We start from the raw sequence: 20,978 nt of genomic DNA on the forward strand, positions 1-20,978 counted from the left end.
TTTTGTTGCTCCGGGTGTCCCTGGGGTTGGGGGCTGCACCCGGGGACTAGTGTGTGTGCGGTGCTGGCTCCTGCACAGTGACAGGGCATGGCCACCCAGCATGACGCCTCCATTCTTGACCATGCTGTAATTGCAGTCGCACTGCAGTTCAGCGTGATCATAAAAAATGGTGTAGCCTCCTGCTGGTGCAGACTGTATGTGCGCGCAGGAAGCCGCCACCATTTTTGTGATCACAGCGGCTGAATGTGATGTCATACAGCCGCTGTGACCACGCCCCCTGTGTCTCCTCCGTTGCAGACCCCATTTTGAAGCCTTGCCCCCGCACCGCTCCATCCCTGACTTGGAAATGGAGTGTTGTTGACCCCCCTCTCCCCCCCCCGCCCCGATTGACAGGCAGAGGCGATCGCATTCTCTGCGGGGTGCCGCAGAAAATGCAGGCACATGCGTATGCTCTTAGCAATTTTTGCAGTTGGATCGCTTATTGTGATTGCAATCCAACCTGAATCAGGCCCTATTACCTATCACAATGCGCTGCGGGCAGTACAAAATTGGGATAATATAGGAGTAAAACTCCCAGACCTGTGCTCCTTAACTGTACCTGGTGGCTAGTGGAGCGGCTGCCCAGTAATCAGTGTCCACGCCAGTGCGCACACGGTCCACCCCCTACGGCCACGCTCCCCTTCATCAGCGGCCTCGTGATCCGGAAGGGCGGTGTGTGTGTGACTGACCTTAGGAAGAAACTGGAGCCTCCGCTGCAGTGACCCAGCAACCAGGGCACGGGAGTATACAGCGCCGCTGGGAGTGATGAAGCTGCAGTAAAGATGTCTATTAGACCTAGCCTGCTGCAGCCCTTGTAGATTCTCATAAAACAAGTTCTTCTTTTCTTGTCAAAATTAATAGCTAAGATTAGGCTGCCTGAGGCAGGCCCCTGTTAAGTGGCCTGCTACTGAAGGCACCAACTACAAACTGAGCTCCCTGTTCATGGAAGCGGGGTTATAGAGGAGGATGCGCTGAGCATCTTGGGAACAGTCAAAAGCTTTGAGCCGGTTGGTGCCTCAGATCAAGATCCTACTCTACACCCCAATGTGAATCCTTGTGGAGTCCAGTGTACCCCACAGAAGAAATTAATGTGTCACACCCATTGGCAGCAACCTTAGAATAGCTGCTGACGGGCACAATTGAGAAAGGAAGGGGGGGGGGGACATTTGAATCCAGCACATAGATGCAATTCAAATATGTAATTTGTACCTTCCTATTTTAAAATATAATGGATGAACCTCACCCTGTGAGAACAATCTTCATGATCAAGAGATCTCATATGCAAAATAAGTATGAGTTGGGATAGGGCTGGGGAGGGTGGCTGCTCGGGCAGCCCCTCCCCCGTCAAGTTAAGGAGATTCAACTGAGGACGCACAAGGGAACTCTCGTCTGGGGACAACAACTGCAGGGAGACCACATCTGTTCAGATGAACATGGGAGGGTGGAAGGCTGCCTAATATTGAAGCACCATCAAATATCAAACCATATGCAACAACTAGTACAAGCATTCCAGGGGGAAGGTCTGCAGAAGACGGATTTGCATACGGTGATGTCATCCAAGCAGTGGGCCAAAGTTGGCTGGAACCCTCATCTGCATATGAAAAGAGAAAAGGGGCATGCAGGGCATGGCGGCCTTTTGCGGTGCTTGGATGACCCCTAGTTCGCATTAAACACCCCCACCCTCCTTTGGTGTGGGGCTCATGTTGGCCATGCCCCATCCCCTGAAGCATTCAAGCTGATTTCTTGCAGCAGCTGGGCACTGTAACAGCTCCAGAGCTGTTCTGTAAGGCAAGTAAAAGGGTGTGGGCCCTGCAGCACCACTGTCATGCCTTCAGCATTTGCTTTGTGTAGATCTGATTACTTTTACTACAGAAAGTTGTATTATTGCCCCATTTAGTGGTCAGTCCCATCAATTAATTTGACCCTCATAGCCTCTTGTAGCCAGTCTTGCAATGCATTCTGGGATGAAGAAGCTGGGATCAGCCTTTCTACTTCCCTCATGGTCCCAGACAGTCATGCTTTACATGGGTCCAACTCTCATATAGCATTCGATGGTGAGTTTGTATATTAAATGTCTCATCTCAACCTGTTTAGCCAGTGAGTAATGTTAGCTGCACTGTAGTTTATACTTGCACATGTAATCACATGTTTGCACAGCCTATGTTATATGTACTTGTGTATATCCATTTTGCTTTTCACATGCATATCATAATTGCATATTCTTGTTTCATTAACAGTTTTACCTCATTATCACATATCATCATATCGTATTGTACATCAAATCAACGCATCATATCTGTGATCCCTTTACTGAATAATAAAACACCGTTCTACAAACACCTCTTCTGAACAGATTATTGAAAAGTAAAGGTGGTTATACTGTAGGCTTCAAATTTGCCAGAAAGGGCTTAGTGAGAGGCTGAACAGTAAAACATCGAATGCTACAAGCAGATGGACTCTCTTACACTGACTCCGTCAGTAAATCATTGCCTGTCAGCAGTGGGGACATATACTGACTTACAGAGCCGTTACACTGCCAGCCACAGCTATCTGCATATGACAGCCACACAGTTTCTATACAGTCTACCAACTATGGCAGCTCAGCAATAGGAGTACCGCCATTTGACTACACAGAAACCTGTACAAGTCAGTGCAGCCACGCTTATAAGGCAACACAACAGTCTCTTCACAGTCAAGCAGCTTCATAACAGTTCAAAGATACTGACTCCTCAGAGATCTGCGACCAGTCTGAACAGTTACTTGCAGACAGCATTACAGCAGTCTCTACACAATCAAACATCTCTACCAGATCACCATGTCACAGAAAACGATATCCTCATACAAAACAAGGTCCCAAGTCTCTGGTTCCTCCAAATCCTTGTCTGTCAGTAATGCAGCCATCATGGCACGTGCAAAAGCGGAAGCCGCAAAAGTAAGGGCTAACTTTGCCGAGCAGGAGATGCAATTAAAAATCGAGAGCAAACGCTTAGAAGCAATCAGCGAGAAGCTCGCTGCAGAGAAGGAGGCAGCGGCTGCCATAGCTGAAGCAGAAATCTTGGAGACTGCAGAACTCCCTGATATAAGAAGAACCAATGTACTTGACACAGAGAATGGATCTCAGGATTCACTGCAACGCACATCAGAATACGTACGTCAAGTCTCAAAAAGGAGTAGCAACCCTCCATCTTTACAAGGTACGCATTCAGACCTCATGCAAACAAATCAAGTACACTCTACAGCGCCACCACCAGTGGACAACAGACCACACATTTGCAAGCAAGAGAATCCTAGACACTGTGAACCTATGAGGGACAACTCTTCCCCACCTCAGATGTCTGAATCTGCAAACTCCAAGAAAGACACAGCCTACTTCACACAGAAGCGGTGTGATACCAACCGTCGGGAACCAGACAACACTAACAGGTATGACTACACACCATATACCTACCGTGTTAATGTACCGACATCTCCAAGAGCCAATCAGGACACATTAGACTTTGCTAAATTTCTCACCCGCCGTGAATTAGTCACGATTAGTATTTCAAAGTTCAATGATCGCCCTGAGAACTTCAGAGCCTGGCAGTCCTCTTTTCAAAATGCTATCAGAGGAATAGACCTTTCACATAGTGAAGAGATAGACATCTTAATTAAATGGCTTGGGAATGAATCTGCAGAACATGCTAGAAGGATAAGAGTGATTAACATTAACCACCCTGAGAATGGACTTAGGATGATCTGGGATAGACTTAATGAGTGCTATGGCTCACCAGAGATAATAGAGAGTGCTCTGTTCAAAAGAATAGACGATTTCCCCAGGTTACCCAACAAAGGCTATCAGAGACTCAGAGAACTAAGTGACTTACTAAAAGAACTTCAAGTAGCTAAATGTGAGGGAGATTTACCAGGACTTGCCTTCCTTGACACAGCCAGAGGCGTTAACCCTATAGTGCAGAAACTACCGTATAATCTGCAGGAACAATGGATCAACCATGGCTCCAAATATAAGCGGCAGAACAAAGTGCAATTTCCACCATTCTCAGTTTTCGTGGACTTTGTACACCAGCAAGCTATGACCAGGAATGATCCTAGTTTTGCCTTTACCTTGACAAATACTGCACCTATGGTACCTAACCCCCGCAAAACATCAGTTGCAGTTCACAAGACTAATGTGCATTATTCAGATTCTTTCCGCAGGTCTACCAGCTTTAATCGCCAAGAGACCACAGACAAAGATCCAGCCAAGCAATGTCCTCTGCATCACAAACCGCATCCTCTCCTGAAATGCAGAACCTTCAGAGAAAAGTCCCTGGAGAACCGCAAAGCCTTCTTAAAGGAGAATAGGATCTGCTACAAGTGCTGTTCCTCCACATCACACCTTGCCAAGGACTGCAAGGTTAGTGCTAACTGCACAGAATGCCACAGCACAGACCACAATACCGCTCTACACCCTGGTCCTCCCCCATGGGCTTTGCAACACAGTTATACCGATACAGAGCATGGCGGGGAGCACAGTGTAGAACAAAAAGACACTGTTGCAGTCACACCAGGAATAACTTCACAATGTACCGAAGTCTGCAAAGATGCCATTAGCGGTAGATCCTGCTCCAAAATATGTTTAGTCAAAGTTTACCCCAAAGGCCATCCAGACAAAGCCGTTAAACTTTATGCAATCCTAGATGACCAAAGTAACAGGTCTCTAGCCAGATCAATCTTCTTTGAGACCTTTAATGTTAAAGGACCCAGCACTCCTTACTCCTTAAGATCCTGCGCAGGGAGTTTTGAGACAACAGGAAGGAGAGCAACTGGCTATCAAATTGAGTCCTTGGATGGGAAGACATGTCTCTCTTTACCAACTATCACAGAGTGTGACGAGATTCCAGACAATAGGAGTGAGATTCCTACACCAGATGTAGCTAAACACCATACACATTTGAAACGCATAGCACATCTGATACCAGAACTGGATCCACATGCCCAAATAAATCTACTCATTGGGAGGGATATCCTACAAGTCCACAAAGCCAGAAGTCAGATTAATGGTCCACATAACGCACCTTACGCTCAAAGACTGGATCTGGGATGGGTAATAATAGGAGAAGTATGTCTTGGAGATGTGCATAATCCAGATTCTGTCAACAGCATGCTTACCTGTACTTTAGAAAATGGACGCCCTTCTCTATTCCAGCCATGTCATAACCATTTCCTCATAAAGGAATTACCACACTGTACCTTCATAGACTCAACTAGTGACAACCATATCTGTGACAACTATCAAGATCATCTGGGACACGCAGTCTTCCAGAGAACAAAGAAGGATGACCAGGTGGCAATGTCCATAGAGGACAAACTATTCTTGGAAATAATGGAGAAAGGACTAGTCAAGGATGATGCCAACAGCTGGGTTGCTCCTCTACCCTTTAGAACACCCAGACAACGCCTTCCTAATGACAGAGAACAAGTACTCAAACGCTTCTCTTCACTTAAACACAACTTTCACAGGAAACCAGAGATGAAAGATCATTTCTTCTCCTTTATGGCTAAAATATTTGAGAATGGTCACGCCGAGATAGCTCCCATTCTTAAAGACACAGAAGAATGCTGGTACCTGCCAATGTTCGGAGTATATCACCCGAAGAAACCAGGTCAGATAAGAGTGGTGTTCGATTCCAGTGCCCAGTTTGAAGGTGTTTCTTTAAATGACGTACTCCTGACAGGACCAGACCTTAACAACAAACTCCTAGGAGTACTCATCCGTTTCTGAAAAGACTCTATTGCCTTCACAGCTGACATTCAACAAATGTTTCATTGCTTTCTTGTGAGAGAAAAAGACAGGAATTTCCTAAGATTCTTCTGGTTCAGAGACAATGACCCCTCAAAAGACATCACGGAGTATCGCATGAAGGTACACATCTTTGGTAACAGCCCTTCACCTGCAGTTGCCATCTATGGACTCAGACGTTCAGCTCAAGAGGGTGAGCTAGAGTATGGTTCTGATGTTAGACAACTTGTAGATAAAGACTTCTACGTGGATGACTGCCTAAAATCTATGCCAACAGCGAGACAGCAATCAGCCTCCTCAAAAGAGCTCAGGAAATGCTTGCTTGTTCAAACCTGAGGCTTCACAAAATAGCTTCCAACAGCAAAGTAGTGATGGAAGCCTTCCCTTCCCAAGATCATACCAGCGATTTAAGAGACTTGGATTTAGGAACCGATTCCCCACCAGCTCAACGTAGCCTTGGACTCTTGTGGGACTTAAAATCTGACACCTTTACCTTCCAAGTAAACAGCGAAGAAAGACCCTTCACTCGCAGAGGTGTTCTCGCTACTCTAAACAGCTTGTACGACCCCTTAGGATTTGCAGCTCCTGTCACTATCCAAGGTAAAGCTTTGCTCAGAGACCTAACCTGTGAGTCAATTGACTGGGATGCCCCACTGCCTCCCCAGAAAAGAAACTTGTGGCAAGAGTGGAAAGATTCTCTATCTACCTTAACCAACCTCCGCATTACACGTCCATATGCCCCCGTGCCTTCTACAGCAGTACAAAACCAGAGACTATGTGTATTCTCTGATGCCTCAACCCAAGCAATTGCTGCAGTTGCATATCTTAAGACCATGGACATCAAGGGACAATGTCATATTGGATTTGTCATGGGCAAAGCAAAGTTAGCTCCACGTCCAGAACACACAGTGCCCAGACTTGAACTTTGTGCTGCAGTACTAGCTGTAGAATTAGCTGAGCTCATTTCATCTGAGTTACCAATTGGACTCTCTGAAGCAGATTTCTACACAGACAGTAAGGTAGTATTAGGCTACATATGCAACGAGACCAGACGGTTCCATGTTTATGTCAGCAATCGTGTGCTAAGAATCAGAAGATCCACCAATCCAAAACAGTGGCACTATGTATCTACTGCTCACAATCCAGCAGATCACGCTACAAGAGCTGTCCCAGCCAGTATCCTCAAAGACACTACATGGCTCAGAGGACCTGAATTCCTGTACAAGGCAGATTCGAACAATCCTGAAAGTAGCATATTCAAGCTAGTAGACGCAGACTCAGATGTTGAAATTCGTCCACAAATAACTACAATCCATACCGTAACTTCAGATTGTCAACTTCAGCCTCACAGATTCCAAAGATTTTCAACTTGGAAATCACTTGTCAGAGCCATTACCTGCTTAACTCACATAGTCCATTCATTTAAACGCAACGCATCTGTAAGTGTGCATGGATGTAAAGGTTGGCACCACTGTCAAAATGTTTACGCACCAGAAGAAACACAACGATCCAAGAACCTTATCATCCGTGTTGTGCAGCACCAAATCTTTTCCGGAGAGATCGACTGCATTAACAGTGGAAATCCTATTCCCAAAGACAGCACCTTAAAAAAGCTAGACCCTTTTCTTGATGAAAATCATTTATTGAGAGTAGGAGGCCGTCTTCAAGAAGCAAACTTGGAGACAAATGAGAAAAATCCTTTAATCATTCCTGGGAGTCACCACATAGCTTCTTTAATTGTGCAACACTATCACAACGAAGTCAAACACCAAGGACGATTGTTTACCGAAGGAGCTCTACGATCAGCTGGGTTCTGGATTATTGGAGCGAAAAGGTGTGTAAGCAGCACAATCTTCAAATGTATCATTTGCCGTAGACTTCGTGGTACTTCCCAAACTCAGAAGATGGCTAATCTTCCAACAGACAGACTTAGTACAGACCCTCCTTTCTCCAATGTTGGTCTTGATGTATTTGGTCCATGGACTGTCATCACACGACATACTAGAGGTGCGAATGCGAACAGCAAGCGCTGGGCGGTTGTATTCACTTGTATGAGCATCAGAGCTGTTCACATCGAAGTTATAGAATCAATGGACACTTCAAGCTTCATCAATGCCTTTAGACGCTTCATTGCTATCCGTGGCCCAGTAAAACACATCCGGTCCGACAGAGGTACCAACTTCATTGGAGCAGCCAAAGAATTACAAATTAATTCGAACATTGACACTAAAAGCATAGAGAGATATCTCAGTGAGCAAGGTTGTACATGGACCTTCAACCCGCCTCATTCTTCTCATATGGGAGGTGCCTGGGAAAGGATGATCGGCATGATACGCAGAATCCTTGATTCCATATTCTTGCAAGTGGGAACTGCAAGACTTACTCACGAGAGCTTAACAACCTTCATGGCTGAAGTCTCAGCTATTGTCAACGGAAGACCATTGACTTCAGTGTCTAATGACCCAGAAGACCCACTTCTACTTACTCCGGCCACTCTTCTTACACAGAAGACCGGGATTACCTATGCTCCTCCTGGAGAATTCAATACCAAAGACCTGTTCAAACGTCAATGGAGACAAGTTCAAAGCCTTGCAAACACCCTTTGGGACAGATGGAAAAGACAATACCTTTCTACCCTGCAGTCAAGGAGCAAGTGGCAAGTTGCCAAACCCAACTTAAAACCAGGTGACATTGTGCTCGTCAGAGATTGCCAGTCACAACGCAATGAATGGCCTTTAAGTCTTGTCACCAAGACGTTCCCAAGCAAGGATGGGAAGGTTCGTAAGGTTGAGGTCAAGATCTGTAAGCGAGGAGAGACTAAGTTGTTCCTCAGACCAGTGACTGAACTATTCTTATTGTTATCTGTTTAGAGTTTAAAATATGGTACCAGTGATACCAGACGGGGAGTGTCATGCCTTCAGCATTTGCTTTGTGTAGATCTGATTACTTTTACTACAGAAAGTTGTATTATTGCCCCATCTAGTGGTCAGTCCCATCAATTAATTTGACCCTCATAGCCTCTTGTAGCCAGTCTTGCAATGCATTCTGGGATGAAGAAGCTGGGATCAGCCTTTCTACTTCCCTCATGGTCCCAGACAGTCATGCTTTACATGGGTCCAACTCTCATATAGCATTCGATGGTGAGTTTGTATATTAAATGTCTCATCTCAACCTGTTTAGCCAGTGAGTAATGTTAGCTGCACTGTAGTTTATACTCGCACATGTAATCACATGTTTGCACAGCCTATGTTATATGTACTTGTGTATATCCATTTTGCTTTTCACATGCATATCATAATTGCATATTCTTGTTTCATTAACAGTTTTACCTCATTATCACATATCATCATATCGTATTGTACATCAAATCAACGCATCATATCTGTGATCCCTTTACTGAATAATAAAACACCGTTCTACAAACACCTCTTCTGAACAGATTATTGAAAAGTAAAGGTGGTTATACTGTAGGCTTCAAATTTGCCAGAAAGGGCTTAGTGAGAGGCTGAACAACCACCTGTAGTTCGCATTGTGCGTTGGAAGGCACAAAGTAAGCAGACGGGAGGAGAAGTCAGGATAGTGCGCAAGGGCATCCTTTTCTCTTAGTCCGTAGAGGATGCTGGGGTCACATTAAGAACCATGGGGTATAGACGGGATCCGCAAGAGACATGGGCACTTTAAGACTTTCAAAGGGTGTGAACTGGCTCCTCCCTCTATGCCCCTCCTCCAGACTCCAGTTATAGGAACTGTGCCCAGGGAGACGGACATTTCGAGGAAAGGATTTATTGTTAAACTAAGGTGAGCATCTTACCAGCTCACACCTTAAGCATGCCGCAGAACGTGGCATTCAACAGAACACAAGCCAACGGCATGAACAATTGCAGCAAAAAGCTGACCAGAACCATAACACAACATGTGTATAACCACAAGTAATAACTGCAGACACAGTATGGACTGGGACGGGTGCCCAGCATCCTCTACGGACTAAGAGAAAAGGATTTACCGGTAGGTATTAAAATCCTATTTTCTCATACGACCTAGAGGATGCTGGGGTCACATTAAGAACCATGGGGTTATACCAAAGCTCTTGAACGGGTGGGAGAGTGCGTACGACTCTGCAGCACCGAATGACCCAACTTGAGGTTATCATCAGCCAAGGTATCAAACTTGTAAAACTTAGCAAAAGTGTTTACTAAATAGCTGCTCGGCAAAGTTGCAATGCCGAGACTCCCCGACCAGCTGCCCAGGATGAACCCACCTTTCTAGTAGAATGGGTCTTCACCTAATTCAGTAATGGCAATCCTGCCGTGGAATGAGCATGCTGAATCTTACCACAGATCCAGCGCATAATGGTCTACATGGAAGCAGGACACCCAATCCTGTTGGGAGCATACAGGACAAACAGAGCCTCTGTTTTCCTAATCTGAACTGTTCTGGTGACATAAATTTTCAAAGTTCTGACCACAGCCAGAGACTTTGACTCAACGAAGGTGTCAGTGGCCAAAGGCACCATGTGGAAAGATGAACCACCTTCGGCAGAAATTGTTGATGTGTCCTCAATTCTGCTCTATCTTCATGAAAGATCAAAGATCAAAAGCTCTTGTGATACTGCATGGTTTGTACTGTTTTCCATGTGCTCACAGATCTTTCAAGCAAGTAGCATGGTCAAGAAAGTTCTGTTTGAAAAGTAACAACATTTACTGTCATTGTTATAGAATTTGGGAGAAAAAACAAGAAGAAATCTGCACTGTTGACGCACTGGACAGAATGAATGAATCATAAAATATAACCTTTATTAAGTATGTATTAAAATTGGATAAATATTAATATTATTATCCCAAACTGCAGTGAAACATAAAGGTTAAAATCACAGAACTAACATACATGTGCATAAGAAGAATAAAGAGATGTGAAAAAAAGGTTTAAAAAGCGTGTCCGTGTGTGATTATTTTTGAAGGCACAACCCTGGCGGGGTTGTTTATATAGATATATATGTTGCTAATAATCACTTTCTAGCGTAATGTTATTAAATAGCTGTTAGTATCTATGTCGTCAGGTACCACTGGGTCATATCCTATATACTCCCTTCACTCAATAGGGGTTACCTCCCGGGAAGCCATCCCCATTGGCGAATTTGTGGGGGTGATTGAGTATAACCGGTAAGCTAACCTCCAATTTGTGGGGTGCTTAGGTAGATGGGGATCACTTATTTCTCTGTGTCCCCTAAGACTATATTCCTAAATTCAATACCATAGGGGGATAGCTTTCTATATCGGATAAGGAATCACTTGATAGGGAAATCTCTATGCATCATGGAAAGATCATATTTATTAATATCCAAACTAAAAAAAATGATGAATAGCTTTAATTTAGCTGTTTAGATATAGTTAATTGGCGAGATATACCAACAGGTGCGGTTGCCTTAAGGAATATGGCAATTCCAATATAAATAGCAGCCCTCCTTCATATAATCAGCCAGATCTTATTAAATCTGGTCCAGATATAGCCGTTCAGATATACTTAATTGACAACATATATCAATCGGTGGGGTTGCCTTAAGGAATATAGCAATTCCAATTCTCATATAAATAGCAACCTTCCTTCATATATTCAGCCAGATCTTATTTAATCTGATCTAGGCGTAGGCAATAATGCTTTCCTTAGAGGTATAGCCACCTCAATTCTTATTAGGAAGCAAAGTGTCTGTCATAATGGTTTATCCAATTCATCTAAGAAATAATATATTCCATGTGTCAGAGATTCATTACTCTCTATTTACACTGTTAAAGAGTTAATTCTTATTATGTTACAGTGTAATGAAATTATCATATAGGGAGATGTGGCAATTCCATGTGCTATATATATAATAACCCTTAGTGGTCCAGATTCCACAATGAGGAATTTTCTTATAAACCGCTGAAACACACAGCTGTTTGACTGACTTCCAAATATATCTATCTCACTTTGTAACAGTCTTATGATAGAGAAACTGTTACATATTCGGTCACTTAGTTATCTAAAGGTAAACAGACTCAATGTGAGGGTAATATAATATATCAAATGCGCTGTCAATAATCGTGGTAACTGGTGTAATAATGTGGTATATTGAGTATGCTAGTAAGGCATATAACTGCTCTCCAGCCTTTAAGTGTTACCAATCAATTTGTTACACTGTAAAGGATTTATGGTGTCCTGTTAGGACATGCAGCTGCTAGGCTGACTCAAAGATTTATCCATTTGTAACAATTATGTAACAGTTATATACATGTTACTGGTATTACATAGAAATAGTATGACACAGGCCAGCAGTCCCATGTGTCTAGATTCCACAATAGGAGATTTTCTTTGTCTTATAAACTGCTGGAACACACAGCTGCTAGACTGACTTCAAATATATATATTACTTTGTAACAGTCTTATAGTAAAGAGACTGTTACACACTGTCATTTAGTTATCTCAAGGTTAGCAGATTCTGTGTGAGGATAGTGTTCTGTTAGAACATGCAGCTGCTAGGCTGACTCATAGAAAATGTATCCATTTGTAACAAATGACACATACAGCATTAAATTAATATCTATAGCAGCCCATGTGACATCTCTACTCTTATCATAATTGTCTGGTTATTGCCAATCTGGACAGCAGGAGTGATATATATTCACTAGTCCCAATATTCCATCATATAAATATACCCACACTGATATACTTTCTTATCAAGAGTTATTAGTAGCTATCTGTATGCACTTTAGACATTGTAATTGCTAAGTGACATCATATCTAGTGTATTCCTTTCTTATAGCTCAGCTTCTATTCCCTATTAGTGGAGACTAACAGCTAACATCATAATCATATATTTTTGTTTTATAACATTTCACATGAGTCAAATACACGCGGACACGCCGTGCCCTACACGCGTGTTTCACTGCATCTATGGCAACTTACATTAAAGCTAACAAGAAAGCACACTCGTTCTGTCTTTAAACTGATAAAAGAAACCCCAATAATATGGGGCATGCAAAAATTGAGACAAAACTCAGTTTTGCTCCTCTCCACGGAAATCTTTAGTAAAAGGCGAAAGATTTGTTCGTTCTGAAGAGAAACCAGAGCATGACCAAGATTCCACCTGTCGCCTGAGTGCCATGCCAGCAGTCCTCATTCAGCTCAAAGTGAGCACCCAATATGAAAGAAAGAAAGCAGATTTCTCACCAGGCTTCCCCTTGCTATAAGCATGGTTTGTACTCTTTTCCATGTGCTCCCAGATCTTTCAAGCAATTAGTATGGTCAAGAAAGTTCTGCTTGAAAAGAAACAGACATTTACTGTCATTGTTATACAAATAAACTTACATTAAAGCCAACAAGAAAGCACACTCGTTCTGTCTTTAAACTGATAAAAGAAACCCCAATAATATGGGGCATGCAAAAATTGAGATAAAACTCAGTTTTGCTCCTCTCCACGGAAATCTTTAATAAAAGGCGAAAGATTTGTTCATTCTGAAGAGAAACCAGAGCATGACCAAGATTCCACCTGTCGCCTGAGTGCCATGCCAGCAGTCCTCATTCAGATCAAAGTGAGCGCCCAATTTGAAAGAAAGCAGATTTCTCACCTGGCTTCTCCTTGCTATAAGCATGGTTTGTACTGTATTCCATGTGCTCCCAGATCTTTCAAGCAAGTAGCATGGTCAAGAAAGTTCTGTTTGAAAAGAAACAAACATTTACTGTAATTTCTATGCAAATGAGCTTTCATTAAAGCACACTCATTCTATCTTTAAACCGATAAAAGAAACCCCAAAAAGATGGGGCATGCAAAAATTGAGGTAAAACTCAGTTTTGCTCCTCTCCACGGAAATCTTTAGTAAAAGGCGAAAGATTTGTTCGTTCTGAAGAGAAACCAGAGCATGACCAAGATTTTCATCTGAAAATATGTGTTCTCCCTGCAGTTGTTGTCCCCAGATGAGAGTTCCCTTGTGCTGCCTCAGTTGAATCTCCTTTACTTGACAGAGATGTGCCTGAGCAGCGGCCCTCCCCAGCCCTATCCCAAATCATACTTATTTTGCATAGGAGATACCATGGTCATGAAGATTGTTTTCCCAGGGTGAGGTTCATTCATTGCATTCTGGGTATGCTGACCCCTGTGATTTCCCCAAATGTGGGAAACTCGACTGCATTATTTGTGGTAGTGGGGGACTGTGTTTGTGCTTTCCTCTGGTCAGCTCTGGTAAAAGTCAGATTTCTTTGTCTCAGATCTTCCTCTAGCCTTGTTCTTCTTTCGAGAGTTCCCTTGTGCTGCCTCAGTTGGATCTCCTTCACTTGACAGGGGGTGCCCGAGCAGCAATCCTCCACAGCTCTAGCCCAACTCCTACTTACCTGCCAGGTGAGATACTATGATCTTCACTGTTAGGGCAATCAGGATGTGGAATTCCCTGCCAGGGAAGGTGGTAATGGCGGACTCTGTAATTGGATTTAAAAAAGGAATGGATACATTTCTGAATTAAAAAGCTATCCAAGGTTATAATACTTAAAATATCAACATGGTTAATCCGGGGGTAACATGAGTTATAGTAGCTAACTAGTCATAAAACATTATTCAGCAAGTATGTAGAATCATCACAACTTAAAACAGGTTGAACACGATGGGCAATTTGCCTCTATTCAACCTCAAAAACTATGTTACTATATGTTACTATATTACTATGTTACTGTAGTATACAGAAAACCAAAATTCAATGAACAGTGATAGTGAGCACTGATGAGGATACTAGAACTGACACTGAGCAGCAAGATGCAGCACTGGACTATTAGTAATGTACTGTAGTATGCTGAGCACCACAATGCAGCACAAGACAATGAGCAGTGATACTGAGCACTGATGAGGATACTACTGAGAACTGACACTGAGCAGGAGAGACACACTACTAGTATTACTGAGCAGCAATAAGTAACCACTGATACTGAGCACTGATATTGAGATTTCCACTGAGAGAACATAGCCACGTCCATTCCGCTCTCTCTTCAATGCACGAGTAAAAATGTCGGCAACGCGCAGCTCTTTATATGGAATCCGAATCTCGCGAGAATCCGACAGCGGGATGATGACATTTTCCCTTGTTCAGGTTTTCCGAGTCAGGCGGGAACAACCGAGCCTGCCTCGGACCAGTGTAAACCACGTGGAGTTCGTGGGGAATTCGGTTCTCGGAGAACCGAACCCGCTCCTCTCTACCTTATACCCATCAATTTTTTTATTTTCAATCTAAGCCCCTGCAGTTTTCTGTAAGCATCTGCTTCGCTATGATGATCAACAAGTCACAAGGGCAAACACTCAGGGCTTGAGGCGTAGATCTTAGGACCAGCTGCTACAAGCATGGCAGAGGTGTCACTATTACTGGTGACACCCAGAGAGGTGGCGAGGGAGATTGTAATGCAGTGCGCGCAGATAAGCAGCGCAATGGTAAAAAGGAGGCATGGTTTCATAGGTAGGGGCGTGGCCTGGTGGCCTGAATCTACATTTTGTTGCTCCGGGTGTCCCGGGGGTTGGGGGCTGCACCCGGGGACTAGTGTGTGAGCGGTGCTGGCTCCTGCACAGTGAAAAGGCATGGCCACCCAGCATGACGCCTCCCTTCTTGACCATGCTGTAATTGCAGTCGCACTGCAGTTCAGCGTGATCATAAAAAATGGTGTAGCCTCCTGCTGGTGCAGACTGTATGTGCGCGCAGGAAGCCGCCACCATTTTTGTGATCACAGCGGCTGAATGTGATGTCATACAGCCGCTGTGACCACGCCCCCTGTGTCTCCTCCGTTGCAGACCCCATTTTGAAGCCTTGCACCCGCACCGCTCCATCCCTGACTTGGAAATGGAGTGTTGCTGACCCACCTATCCCCCCCCCCCCCGCCCCGATTGACAGGCAGAGGCGATCGCATTCTCTGCGGGGTGCCGCAGAAAATGCAGGCACATGCGTATGCTCTTAGCAATTTTTGCAGTTGGATCGCTTATTGTGATTGCAATCCAACCTGAATCAGGCCCTATTACCTATCACAATGCGCTGCGGGCAGTACAAAATTGGGTTAATATAGGAGAAAAACCCCCAGACCTGTGCTCCTTAACTGTTCCTGGTGGCTAGTGGAGCGGCTGCCCAGTAATCAGTTTCCACGCCAGTGCGCACACGGTCCACCCCCTACGGCAACGCTCCCCTTCATCAGCGGCCTCATGATCCGGAAGGGTGGTGTGTGTGTAACTGACCTTAGGATGAAAGCGGAGCCTCCGCTGCAGTGACCCAGCAACCGGGGCACGGGAGTATACAGCGCCGCTGGGAGTGATGAAGCTGCAGTAAAGATGTCTATTAGACCTAGCCTGCTGCAGCCCTTGTAGATTCTCATAAAACAAGTTCTTCTTTTCTTGTCAAAATTTATAGCTAAGAATAGGTTGCCTGAGGCAGGCCCCTGTTAAGTGGCCTGCTACTGAAGGCACCAACTACAAACTGAGCTCCCTGTTCATGGAAGCGGGGTTATAGAGGAGAATGCACTGAGCATCTTGGGAACAGTCAAAAGCTTTGAGCCGGTTAGTGCCTCAGATCAAGATCCTACTCTACACCCCAATGTGAATCCTTGTGGAGTCCAGTGTACCCCACAGAAGAAATAAATGTGTCACACCCATTGGCAGCAACCTTAGAATAGCTGCTGACGGGCACAATTGAGAATGGAAGGGGGGGGGGGGGGGACATTTGAATCCAGCACATAAATGCAATTCAAATATGTAATTTGTACCTTCCTATTTTAAAATATAATGGATGAACCTCACCCTGTGAGAACAATCTTCATGATCAAGAAATCTCATATGCAAAATAAGTATGAGTTGGGATAGGGCTGGGGAGGGTGTCTGCTCTGGCAGCCCCTCCCCCGTCAAGTTAAGGAGATTCAACTGAGGAAGCACAAGGGAACTCTCGTCTGGGGACAACAACTGCAGGGAGACCACATCTTTTCAGATGAACATGGGAGGGCGGAAGGCTGCCTAATACTGAAGCACCATCAAATATCAAACCATATGCAACATCTAGTACAAGCATTCCTGGGGGAAGGTCTGCAGCAGACGGATTTGCATACAGTGATGTTATCCAAGCAGTGGGCAAAAGTTGGCTGGAACCCTCATCTGCATATGAAAAGAGAAAAGGGGCGTGCAGGGCATGGCGGCCTTTTGCAGTGCTTGGATGACCCCTAGTTCTCATTAAACACCCCCACCCTCCTTTGGTGTGGGGCTCATGTTGGCCATGCCCCATCCCCTGAAGCATTCAAGCTGATTTCTTGCAGCAGCTGGGCACTGTAACAGCTCCAGAGCTGTTCTGTAAGGCAAGTAAAAGGGTGTGGGCCCTACAGCACCACCTGTAGTTCGCATTGTGCGTTGGAAGGCACAAAGTAAGCAGACGGGAGGAGAAGTCAGGATAGTGCGCAAGGGCATCCTTTTCTCTTAGTCCGTAGAGGATGCTGGGGTCACATTAAGAACCATGGGGTATAGACGGGATCCGCAAGAGACATGGGCACTTTAAGACTATCAAAGGGTGTGAACTGGCTCCTCCCTCTATGCCCCTCCTCCAGACTCCAGTTATAGGAACTGTGCCCAGGGAGACGGACATTTCGAGGAAAGGATTTATTGTTAAACTAAGGTGAGCATCTTACCAGCTCACACCTTAAGCATGCCGCAGAACGTGGCATTCAACAGAACACAAGCCAACGGCATGAACAATTGCAGCAAAAAGCTGACCAGAACCATAACACAACATGTGTATAACCACAAGTAATAACTGCAGACACAGTATGGACTGGGACGGGTGCCCAGCATCCTCTACAGACTAAGAGAAAAGGATTTACCGGTAGGTATTAAAATCCTATTTTCTCATATGACCTAGAGGATGCTGGGGTCACATTAAGAACCATGGGGTTATACCAAAGCTCTTGAACGGGTGGAAGAGTGCGTACGACTCTGCAGCACCGAATGACCCAACTTGAGGTTATCATCGGCCAAGGTATCAAACTTGTAAAACTTAGCAAAAGTGTTTACTAAATAGCTGCTCGGCAAAGTTGCAATGCCGAGACTCCCCGACCAGCTGCCCAGGATGAACCCACCTTTCTAGTAGAATGGGTCTTCACCTAATTCAGTAACGGCAATCCTGCCGTGGAATGAGCATGCTGAATCTTACCACAGATCCAGCGCATAATGGTCTGCATGGAAGCAGGACACCCAATCCTGTTGGGAGCATACAGGACAAACAGAGCCTCTGTTTTCCTAATCTGAACCGTTCTGGTGACATAAATTTTCAAAGTTCTGACCACAGCCAGAGACTTTGACTCAACGAAGGTGTCAGTGGCCAAAGGCACCATGTGGAAAGATGAACCACCTTCGGCAGAAATTGTTGACGTGTCCTCAATTCTGCTCTATCTTCATGAAAGATCAAATAAAGGCTCTTGTGATACTGCATGGTTTGTACTGTTTTCCATGTGCTCCCAGATCTTTCAAGCAAGTAGCATGATCAAGAAAGTTCTGTTTGAAAAGAAACAAACATTTACTGTCATTGTTATGCAAATAAACTTACATTAAAGCTAACAAGAAAGCACACTCGTTCTGTCTTTAAACTGATAAAAGAAACCCCAATAATATGGGCATACCTCCCAACTTTGTCGGCTCGCATAGAGGGACACACGCGCGGCGAAGTCGCGCGCGCTCCCAAAAAGGGCGTGGCCTAAGTAAAAGGGGGGGGTGGCTTCGCGGGAGGACCCGCGATCGCGAGTCACGCCCCCGTTTTCGGCACTGAGGGGGCATGCCCAGCGCTCTGTGAGCCGCTGGCATGCCACCTCTCCCTCTGACTTCAGTGAATAGACGCTGTGCGCATGCGCACAGCGTCTATTCACCGCTGCTCTGCTAAGCAGGGCAGCGACAGACAGAGCCTCCCAACTGTCCTCCCCACCGCGGGACACTGCGGCCCGCAGGTGGGACAGCGGGACAGTCCCCAAAAAAACGGGACTGTCCCGCGAAAATCGGGACAGTTGGGAGGTATGATATGGGGCATGCAAAAATTGAGATAAAACTCAGTTTTGCTCCTCTCCACGGAAATCTTTAATAAAAGGCGAAATATTTGTTAGTTCTGAAGAGAAACCAGAGCATGACCAAGATTCCACCTGTCGCCTGAGTGCCATGCCAGCAGTTCTCATTCAGCCAGGGCCGGCGCTACCACTAGGCAGCTTTAGGCAGCTGCCTATGGGCGGCGACCACTGGAGGGCGGCACTGCTTAGTGAACGAAAGTGAAAGAGAACACTTTTTTATCATGTGCCTCAGCAGAAACAGAGGAGCTGCTCGTGTGCGCCCACCACGTCTGTCTGACTCTGCCTTCAAAAGTGAGTTGACTGACTGTGTGCCTACTTCTGCAACCCTGCCGTGCCGCCGCCCCCCCACCTCTGCGATCATAACACATTCCACTATGTTATGTGGGCTATGTGCAGCCTGCTGCCGCCTGTGCTCCTGAGTCCGGGGTCCCGGGTCCCACAGTATCAGCCTATCACTGACTACCCGCCGCTCCCCCACGCGATGGTCTCCCGCGTCCCCCCCCATCACCCCTGCATTTGGGCACAGGGCACATGAAGGAGAGTCACCCGCTGGCCTGGTCCGCTCCGCATCACTGACTACCCGCCGCTCCCCCACGCGATGGTCTCCCGCGCCGCGTCCCCCCCCCCCCATCACCCCTGCATTTGGGCACAGGGCACATGAAGGAGAGTCACCCGCTGGCCTGGTCCGCACTGCTGCCGCATCGGGCGCCGCCTCTCCCTACTGTCAAAGTCAGAAAAATGTCTCAATGCACGTTGCCATATTTGCACCGCACACTGGTCCGTGCTGCGCATGCGTACGCTCTCCCGTGGAAGCGCATACCCGCAATCGCGTGCACTCGCACGCGCAGTATGCGCATTTACGGTAGAGTTTATGTGATCGTAGCGTGCGACTCATTAGTTACAAATGTTCACAATTAATGTAGTTTATAGATCATGATCCCTTTGATAGTTTCTGTAAGTTTGGTTAAAGTACAATGTCCCAGAGCTGAGGAATCCCTCTTTGCATCGTACGAAGGGTCTAACAGGAATCATACTGCAATGTTTGGTACCCATCGGAAGAGTATTTAATTAGCAATATTCCGGTGTTGGTTTGGAGCGTATTAATCGCTCGTGCGAATAGTTATGGACATAAGAAGTTTATGTCCATTTCTATGATTTACACATACTCAGGTATGCGGCGGGAAACCCAGTTTCCCACCCACCTGAGCTGTTGGAAATCGTCACAGCCCACCTGTATGAATCACCCTATGACCTTTTGTTATGATGCAGGGCCGAATTCCTTCGGCCAATGGACAATGGGATTGTAGGACCAGGAGATTGCATTGTGTGTGGAGCATAAATAGGCAGGCCGACCACATCCAGCTCTCACTCTCTCATCAACGGTTATCTGCTGATAATCGGGAGCTGGATATCGAGGCGCTGGCGATCATACCCTTTGTGCGTAAGTTCTCTCCATAATCATTGTCTTTCTGCGAGCCAATCTCTCTCTCTCTCTCTCTCCCTCTCTCCTCTTTTTTTCTCTTAAATACCTTATAGTATTATAGTATTGTATCGTATTGCATTTAGGTCAGTGTAGTATTGTCTTTTTGTATTTATTGTTTAGTTCTGTGGTTAGGAAGTCTCTGTTATATTGTAGTGTATCATATGTACTGTTATCCCCTTTTACAAGTATATTAGACGTAATACAGTTAATAGGCCTTGGAAACCTAAACCAGTATCTGTGTATTTACTATAGTGTTAAGTGTTCACTTGAGCGTCGGTGACGCTCAAATAGCTTTTGTAGATAGTCAGGTTACACAAGGTTGCATTTACACCCTGTACTCACATAAAGGTATAGTGTTGTGAGCGTCTGCACCGCTGGTGACCTCCTCGTGGTCTCTAGCGTATGCTACGTTACAGCGAATCTTTCCCCTAGACATAACCAATAACGTGTCCTGTGATCACTGGGCCGTGAGCGAACGTGGCGCTTGAGCGTCTCGCCTACGGCTGAGCGATCGTTACGCAAATAGCGTATCATTACGGTATTTCTTAAATAAACAGCGTACAGTGTTCTTAGCTTCATAAGGGTTGTTTACAC

The 20,978-nt window shown here is 45.3% G+C and overlaps 5 non-coding genes across 5 annotated transcripts; 1 reads left to right on the forward strand and 4 right to left on the reverse strand.

Moving 5' to 3' along the window:
- Nucleotides 1–12,808: 12,808 nt before the first annotated feature.
- On the reverse strand, nt 12,809–12,924 carry LOC135015470 (U5 spliceosomal RNA). Its single transcript, XR_010213725.1, has one exon. It is a non-coding gene; the product is annotated as a U5 spliceosomal RNA (small nuclear RNA).
- Nucleotides 12,925–13,210: 286 nt separating this feature from the next.
- LOC135014935 (U5 spliceosomal RNA) lies at nt 13,211–13,326 on the reverse strand. The gene has a single exon (XR_010213283.1). It is a non-coding gene; the product is annotated as a U5 spliceosomal RNA (small nuclear RNA).
- A 270-nt stretch (nt 13,327–13,596) lies between these two features.
- LOC135015436 (U5 spliceosomal RNA) lies at nt 13,597–13,712 on the reverse strand. The gene has a single exon (XR_010213690.1). It is a non-coding gene; the product is annotated as a U5 spliceosomal RNA (small nuclear RNA).
- Nucleotides 13,713–13,856: 144 nt separating this feature from the next.
- LOC135014980 (U1 spliceosomal RNA) lies at nt 13,857–14,020 on the forward strand. Its single transcript, XR_010213329.1, has one exon. It is a non-coding gene; the product is annotated as a U1 spliceosomal RNA (small nuclear RNA).
- Nucleotides 14,021–18,849: 4,829 nt separating this feature from the next.
- Nucleotides 18,850–18,962, reverse strand: LOC135014956 (U5 spliceosomal RNA). The gene has a single exon (XR_010213305.1). It is a non-coding gene; the product is annotated as a U5 spliceosomal RNA (small nuclear RNA).
- Nucleotides 18,963–20,978: the final 2,016 nt, after the last annotated feature.

Source organism: Pseudophryne corroboree, unplaced genomic scaffold (genome assembly GCF_028390025.1).
Source record: "Pseudophryne corroboree isolate aPseCor3 unplaced genomic scaffold, aPseCor3.hap2 scaffold_294, whole genome shotgun sequence".
Taxonomy (NCBI): Eukaryota; Metazoa; Chordata; class Amphibia; order Anura; family Myobatrachidae; genus Pseudophryne; species Pseudophryne corroboree.